The sequence below is a fragment of the Cheilinus undulatus genome, linkage group 13, assembly GCF_018320785.1.
Source record: "Cheilinus undulatus linkage group 13, ASM1832078v1, whole genome shotgun sequence".
NCBI lineage: Eukaryota > Metazoa > Chordata > Actinopteri > Labriformes > Labridae > Cheilinus > Cheilinus undulatus.
This window is the reverse complement of record NC_054877.1, coordinates 28,776,873-28,782,872: the sequence shown is the minus strand read 5'-3', so window position 1 is coordinate 28,782,872 and position 6,000 is coordinate 28,776,873.

Below are 6,000 nucleotides of genomic sequence, written 5' to 3'. Positions count from 1 at the left end.
CTGAGATGCATACAACTGTTGCCCAGGTTCTTCATCCGTCAGAGCTTAAAGGAAGACACTGCTATTGAAGAAAACTCATATAAATCTCAGCTGGAGTTCACCAAAGGGCATGTGGGGATCTATGTTCAAGTGGAAGAAAGTTCTTAGGGCTGATGAGACCAAAATGTTGCTTTTTGGCCGTCAGACAAGACGCAATGTTTGGTGGACACCAAACACTGCACATCACCACAAACACACCAAAGCAAAGTGGCAGCATCGTGCTGTGGGGATGCTTTTCGGCAGCTGGCCCTGGAAGGCTTGTAAAGATAGAGGGTGTAATCTGGCAAAATATAGAAAAACCCTGGAGGACAATCTCATTCAGTCTGCAAGAGAACTTAAAGCTTGAGACAGATTTGTTTCACAATCAAGACAATGACCCGAAGCATACAACGAAAGCTACACAGACAGGAATTATAGACAACAAGTTGAATGTTCTGGAGTAATCAAGTCAAAGCCCAGACCTCAATCCAGTAGAGAATTTGTGGCTGGACTTGAAAAGGGCTGTTGAAGTAAAATTGCAGTGTCCAAAAGCCTGAATGAGACCTAGGGTGCATCTACTAAATACTGACTTGAAGGGGGTGAATATTTATGCAGTCACATATTTTATATATTATTTTTTTATCTAATTGACATGGCTTTGTAGAAATCTGTTCACTTTGACATTAAAGAGGTTTTTGTTGTTGTTTTTTGGGGGGTTTTGTTGGTGAAAAAAAGCCAGATTACAGTGACCTCAACTGATTTCTAATGCTAAACATCCAAGGGGCTGAATACTTTTTATTGGTACTGTAAAAGACAATACTGGCAGGAAGTTGTTGAACACCAACCAATTTCTACACAGGAATGGTTGAAAGGCTGGTCATCATTTCTTGGGGCATGTATCTTTGTCATATCATAGCCAATAGTTCCAAGATTGTCAAAATATCTTGGAAATATCGATAGGCAAATTAATCACACAAGTGTACACACTAAGCAAAGCTTAGTTTAATGAATAGTTGTGTTTCTTTATAGTCAGTATTTAACTATTTCAGCTCTGTATTGGCCTTCATCCACTTCTGATGGAGACATGTTTCTTAAGTTACTAAATGTTAAGCTTGTATCTTAGGTTGTCTGTCTGCTGGTTGGTATTGGACAGATAACACATAATGAATTTATCCAGATAGTCCCTTCTCTGGGAATGACTCTGATGTTGGCTCTGAGACTAAACCATAACCGTTCATTTATGGGCTGTGAGACGGGCTGTGAAAACTTTAACCCCAGATGAAATTGGTGGACTGACCTGAAAAGACCAGTTACAATTCAGCCAGAAATTGATCCTCTGGAATCAGTGCTGAGGGCCAAATGTCCATCCATGGTAGCCCTGATCTTTTTCTGTCCACAGAGGTATGGTGGTTTCCAATAACAAGTATTGATCCAGTCCATTACTGTTATTGAAGAGTGTAGACTTACAGTTTGTGGGCTTTTTCTATAAATATTTAAGACATTTATAGGCATTGTCTGATTCTCTGTTGTCGTCTGCAGAAATGACAGTAAAGGACAAATAAGAGACAAGTGCAGCCTTGGTTAACACAAAAGCCTTTTCAGTTTGTCAGCACATAAATCTACAGGAGTGTGGGTGTAGTACTGAGTGACTCGACAAGACACGATATCTGTGCAACCAGCCTGAGCCAGCTAATCATCTTCTCTGTAAATGTTGGTTTATTCAAACATCTAAATCATCTCTCTTGGTGTTTGTGTTAGTCTTTGTTGCATAAAATACAAAAAGAGGTTCTTTAAAAATCCCCCTTTGGAATGCAAAACTCAGATTAAACAAAGCTGTTTGATGTCTCAGAGAACATATTTTAGTCATCTAATCATATTTAGCGTGCAAACATACTTGTATTTGGGTTCATTTCTAATCTTGTTTCAAACATAAGAGCTTGGCTTTAGTTTTGTTGGCATCCTCAACACAATAGCTTGTTTTGTAATACTTTAGTAGGACATCAGAATAAAAAACGTGCAAACTGCAGGCACTGGCTCACCAAAATACACAGAAACTCAGCATCTGAAATACCAGCGCTGGTTGACGCCTGCTACAGATGCTCCTGATCCAGTCAGTGTGTTTATTTTACAAGCAGACACGTTTACAGACAAGTTTGTTGATGGGGGAGCTCATCTGTGCTGTGAGAGCGGCAAAAAAAATAGAGACAAACAGGGCAGGGCAGTGGGGGGATTCATACAGCTCTTACTCAGAACCCAGCAGAAGGAGGAGTAGAAGGAGATGTTGAAGCAAGAGCCAGATTCATCCAGCTTATACAAGAAAGGGAGATGTGGGCAGAAAAGCCTCAGAGAACCCTCCTGAACATGTTAAAACAGACCCGTTATAAACTCACCTTTACTAACCTGGTAGCTTTGGAAACATCATCTTTAATTTAAATATTAGGTTATGCATGTTTAAATGGAGATTTGCTCTACATCTGATCTTGGATACCCATGGGCAGACTGTGGTTGAAGGGAATGATAAAAGGAGATCTAAATTGACCTTTATCACTGCCTGAGTGCTTGGAAAAGCTCTCCTTTTAGTTCTGAGTCCTCTCATTTTAGTTGGATGATGAACTGAGGTTTTTACCCAGTTGCTAGGTCATGTTATTTTCAGGGACATAAAGTTAGCCAAATACAGCACAGGCACATGCTTTCGTAAACTTAAGTCTTTTTAGAAAATGATCACATTTTAAAATGTTTACATTTCAAAGCATTAGGCACAGATTGCTAGCCCTTAGCCAGCACTGAAAACATAACAGGCTACTACAAGCTAGCTAGCACTATTTAGCTTGTATTAGGTAAGGCAGTTAGTATGATGAGTGCAAGCTTACTAAAGGAAAAATGTAAGCTTAGCTAAAATAGGAGCTAAAATGTGAATTATATCATGTAAAGTGTTTAAAAAGAGCTTGACAGCATACTATTACTAGCTAGCAGGTTTTCCATAGGCTTTGCAAGGCACACAGGCTTTAGCATGTGGTGGTTGGTAGTGTGGTGGACCCAGAATGCAGACCAGAATAATCCAAGGTTTAACAGATTTATTTAAGTGCAATTCGGGAGGGGGGAATCCACAGTTCCAGGGGGGTGAGGAGATCCTCAGGAGGAGTGAGAGTGAGAGTGAGGCTGCTGAGAGAGTGCTGGGTTTCTGGGCTGGCGTGAGGCGAGGAGGGAGGCGCTGGAAAAAAGAACACGCAAGAGATGATCAAAAAACGAGCCCTGGAGAATTTGCAATCATACAAGGAGTGTCACTGGTAAGTGGCAGAGGAGCTGTTGTACCGCTGTGTGTGGCAAACAATACTCTGGCGCTGAGGCATCTGTCTGCTGCAGAGAAGTAGAGCGCTTGATTGCAGAGCAGCCACAGGTGCGGTCCATTAGCCTCAGCGCTGTAGAGGGGAGGGGAGGCCTCAGGGGAAGCAAAGTTAGACACCAGCAGCAACAAATGGAAACTAGTCTTTCAAAATAAGATGAGTGCAAACCAAAACCACCACATAGCATCTGTAAAGAAATACATTATAAACTGGCATTTTTAGCATCATCTTGTTTACATTGTATAAGCCGATGCAAAACACTGTTATGTCTTGTCACAATCAAAACAGTACAGATCTAACATGGCAGCATGTGACTTACATTTGCCTGCAGTGTCTCCATTAGCTTTGCAGCACACCAGTAACGTTCGGCCTAAAAAGTAGCCAATAAGCTGGTTTTATTTTACTAACACATGAGCCGAGTGTTATCTAACCAATGTAGCTGTAACTGTAACAACACAAAAGCTACTTCAAGTGTTAATTATCAAACACCTCAAGCTTCGATAGTAAGAATCTAATTTGTACAAGACAGTCTGACTGCAGTATTCGTCTCTGATGGCCTCTGAGAGATGCTGTCTCTGTAAGACTGGAAATACACGCTAAAACATTCAAGAAATTGGGCTTAACTTCGGTTTAGGATTAGGGTAAGGTTAGGATACCAAAAGTTAAAAACCTGACCTGCAAAACCTGATTATAAAGTATGTAATAAAGCTGAGTAGAAATTCTGCTTACAGGAAAAATGCTTGTCCACCATGAAAACATTCTATTGCAGCAAATGTAGCTTACGTATCTCCATTATCTGCTTAAGCTACATAGGAAATGTTAACAGCTACATTAATTAAATAGATTTGTGATATCTATGTTTGCCAAAGTTCACAGTAATAAAGCTAACTTAGCTAGCAACACTATCCATGTTGCTAGCACAGCTATGTTACCTTTAGATAAAGCTAGCAGAGCTAAATCGAGCCATCATTTGTGTAACTACTTCTATTAAATCTCGGATTTGTCCTCTGACCTTATTCCCTATTTTTATTATGAAATGTTGTTTCGTCTGTTTGTAATGTGGTTATTTCATGAGTGTAACTGGCAGACTTTGTTTATAAATAAAGTTGAATTAAAAAGAAACCTCAAACTGAAAATATGTTGTACCAGCAAACTGGCACTTTGGTTCTGACACAGATCGCGTCTCACGTGAAAGGTCTGCAAGAGGAAGCATCAGAGATGTACGGTCTGCAGCCAGCCTGTCTTGTACAACGTAAAATAACCACATTACAGAGATTTCAGACTAAGCAACATACTGTAAAGAAAATAAAGAAAAAGTTCAGAGGTGTAATATGAGATTGAACCTATTTACACAAACAGTGGTTCACTTCAGCTTTGTTAGATTTATCTGAAGCTAACATAGCAACGCTAGCTAAATGTTTCGACATGAGTTCATGTAGCTAGGTTAGCTTTAGCAACATGAGCTTTATGTTTTACCTTTTCATTGCCTGTAGGCAGACGGTTTACTCTTCATTTAACTTTTTAGTAATTGGGTTTGCAGGTCAGGTTTTTAACATTTAGCCTAACTTTTGTCATCCCAACCCTCACCCTAAACTGAGGTTTAATCAGATTTTGTTTCTAAAGTTTTAGCATGTATTTCTGTTCTGACAAAGATGGTGTCTTACATGAACGGTGTGCAGACAGACTCCTCTCAAACTGTATGAACCTTGCTTGCTATGTTATGTGTACATTAGGCGACGTGTCTTACCCCAGCATTAGTAAATAAAAAAGATTAGCTCTTAAAACTACCTGGTTTAGCATTGTTTTGACCTGAAACTCTTGTTTGGAGGCACACAGTCTTGGGCTATAGCCTATGGAGTTGGACCATTCAATTACTGTACTTTAAATATAATAACAGGTCTTGTGTGCACCAGTGTATTTATGGTGAACATTTTTCATTGATTGCAGTCCTTTCAGAGGCCTCAATTCTCCATTTAATCATACTGAAAGAGTGAAATCAAGTGTTTACCTTAGGTAAAGACTTTTTCATCAAATAACATATTACTCATTGAGATCTCCATCATTAGCGGCTCTATTAAGATTCTAAAACCAACTCCTGCCTCGCCTCCACCGGGGAAGATGCATAATTCAAAACCATCTTGGGCACGGAGCAGCAGACCGCAGACCTACAGTATGATGAATAACAAAGAGTCTGCTGCTCTTCTTCTCACGTTATCATTGACAGAAATCAGTGTAGGAGCTGATCTGCGGTCAGACAGCCTCACTCAGGGCTTCCTGCAGATTTCCTTTGTTTATAATGTGCTAATGAAGACTGACGCTGTTTGGTATTGACCCCGCTGCAGTGATGAGATGTTGGCTGTTGCCAGGTTGTTGGATGCATCTGAGGCTGCTGTGCTCTCACTCAGCAGTTGTTGGAATTAATTCTGCAGTCAGACATTCCTGGAAAAATGAATTGAATGGACACAGAATGATCACGTTTAGTCTCATTAAAAAGAAGGCCTGAGGGATGTGCTGTGATTACACAAGTCTGGTAGACTCACTGGAGGTGTTGACATGTGGTGTGTGACATGAGGATGTGGGGGGGGGTCAGCTGGTGGTCAGACTGTCATTGTAAGCTCATGGGTAATTTTTAATTTGA